Consider the following 2,872-nt stretch of genomic DNA (forward strand, 5'->3'; position numbering starts at 1 on the left):
CAAAGCGAAAACAGGTTTAAAGAAATGTTTGCACATTTATTACCAATAAAAAACAGAAATACCTTATTTACATACGTATTCAGACCCTTCGCTATGAGACTCGAAATTGAGCACAGGTGCATCCTGTTTCCATTGATCATCCTGAAGATGTGGTAAATTCAATTGATTGGACATAATTTGGAAAGGCACACACCTGTCTATATAAGGTCTACGTAGTTGACAGTGCATGTCAGAGAAAAAACCAAGCAATGAGGTCAAAGGAATTGTCAGCAGAGCTCCGAGATAGGATTGTATAGAGGCACAGATCTGGGGAAGGGTACCAAAAATTGCTGCAGCATTGAAGGTCCCCAACAACACAGTGGCCTCCATCATTCTTAAATGGAAGAAGTTTGGAACCACCAAGACTCTTCCTAGAGCTGGCCGCCCGGCCAAACTGAGCAATCGGGGGAGAAGGGCCCTGGTCAGGGAGGTGACCAAGAACCCGATGGTCACTCTGACAGAGCTCCAGAGTTCCTCTGTGGAGATGGGAGAACCTTCCAGAAGGACAACCATCTCTGCAGCACTCCACCAATCAGGCCTTTATGGTAGAGTGGCCAGACGGAAGCCACTCCTCAGTAAAAGGCACATGACAGTCCGCTTGGAGTTTGCCAAAAGGCACCTAAAGGACTCTCAGACCATGAGAAACAAGATTCTCTGGTTTAATTAAACCAAGTTGGAACTCTTTGGCCTGAATGCCAAGCGTCACGTCTGGAGGAAACCGGGCACCATCCCTACGGGAAGCATGGTGGTGGCAGCATCATGCTGTGGAGATGTTTTTCAGCGGCAGGGACTGGGAGACTAGTCAGGATTGAGGGAAAGATGAACAGAGCAAAGTACAGAGAGATCCTTGATGAAAACCTGCTCCAGAGAGACCTCAAACTGTGGCAAAGGTTCACCTTCCAACAGGACAATGAACCTTAGCACACAGCCAAGACAACGCAGGAGTGGTTTTGGGTCAAGTCTCTGAATGTCCTTGAGTGGCCCAGCCAGAGCCCAGACTTGAACCCGATCGAACATCTCTGGAGAGACCTGAAAATTGCTGTGCAGCGACGCCCCCCCATCCAACCTGACAGAGCTTGAGGGGATCTGCAGAGAAGAATGGGAGAAACTCCCCAAATACAGGTGTGCCAAGCTTGTAGCAACATACCCAAGAAGACTTGAGGCTGTAATTGCTGCCAAAGGTGCTTCAACAAAGTACTGAGTAAAGGGTCTGAATACTTATGTAAATCTGAGATTTCCATTCTTTGATTTTTAATAAAAATTTATAAAAACCTGTTTTTGCTTTGTCATTATGGGGTATTGTGTGTAGATTGATGAGGGGGGAAAACAATTTAATCCAACCCCTTTTATGGCAAGACTAAATAAGTTCAGGAGTAAAAATGTGCTTAACAAGTCACATAATTTTTGAATGACTACCTCATCACTGTATCCCACACATACAATTACCTGTAAGGTCCCTCAGTCTAGCAGTGAATTTCAAACACAGATTCAACCACAAAGATCAGGGAGGTTTTCCAATGCCTTGCAAAGAAAGGCACCTATTGGTAAATGGGTACAAATAAAAAAGCAGACATTGAATAATCCTTTGAGTCACTGCAAAGATACAGACATCCTTCCTAACTCAGTTGCTGGAGAGGAAGGAAACCACTTCAGGGATTTCACCATGACGCTAATGGTGAGTTTAAAAAAGTTACAGAGTTTAATGGCTGTGATAGAAGAAAACTGAGGATGGATCAACAACATTGTAGTTATTCCACAATACTAACCTAAATGACAGAGTGAAAAGAAGGAAGCCTGTACAGAATACAAATATTACAAAACATGCATCCTGTTTGTGGCAAAGAAATTAACTTCATGTCCTGAATACAAAGTGTTATGTTTGGGGCCAATCCAACACAACACATTGCTGAGTACCACTCTTCATATTTTCAAGCATCCTGTTTGCAATTAGGCACTAAAGTAAAACTGAAAAAAATGTGGCAAAGAAATTAACTTTATGTCCTGAATACAAAGCCTTATGTTTGGGGCAAATCCCGCACATTACGGAGTACCACTCTTCACATTTTCAAGCATGCTTGTCATCGACAAGGACGAGGGGAGTTTTTTACGATAAAAAGAAACGGACTAGAGCTAAGCACAGGCAAAATCCTAGAGGATAACCTGGTTCAGTCTGCTTTCCAACAGACACTGGGAGACAAATTCACCTTTCACCAGGACAATCACCTAAAGCACAGCACCAAATATACACTGGAGTTGCTTACCAAGACAACATTGAATGTTCCTGAGTGGCCTAGTTACAGTTTTGAATTAAATCGGCTTGAAAATCTATGGCAAGACTTGAAAATGGCTGTCTAGCAATGATCAACAACCAACTTGACAGAGCTTGAAGAATTTTAAAAATAATAATGTGCAAATATTGTCACAATCCAGGTGTGCAAAGCTCTTAGGGACTCACCCAGAAAGACTCACAGCTGTAATTTTCAATAAATCTGCACAAATTTCTAAAAACATGTTTTCACTTTGTGATTATGGGGTATTGTGTGTAGATGGGTGAGAGAAAAAAATCCATTTAATCCATTTTGAATTCAGACTGTAACACAACAAAATGTGGAATAAGTCAAGTGGTGTGAATAACTTTCTGAAGGCACCAGATCAGTTAAACACACAGCCCATAACTTAGATCACACCTGAGATGAACACTGGTAAAGAAAGCTATTATAGAGACAGGGAAACTGTGTGTGTGTGTGTGTGTGTGTGTGTGTGTGTGTGTGTGTGTGTGTGTGTGTGTGTGTGTGTGTGTGTGTGTGTGTGTGTGTGTGTGTGTGTGTGTGTG

The sequence above is a fragment of the Coregonus lavaretus genome (assembly GCF_964263955.1).
Source record: "Coregonus lavaretus genome assembly, contig: HAP1_SCAFFOLD_321, whole genome shotgun sequence".
Taxonomy (NCBI): domain Eukaryota; kingdom Metazoa; phylum Chordata; class Actinopteri; order Salmoniformes; family Salmonidae; genus Coregonus; species Coregonus lavaretus.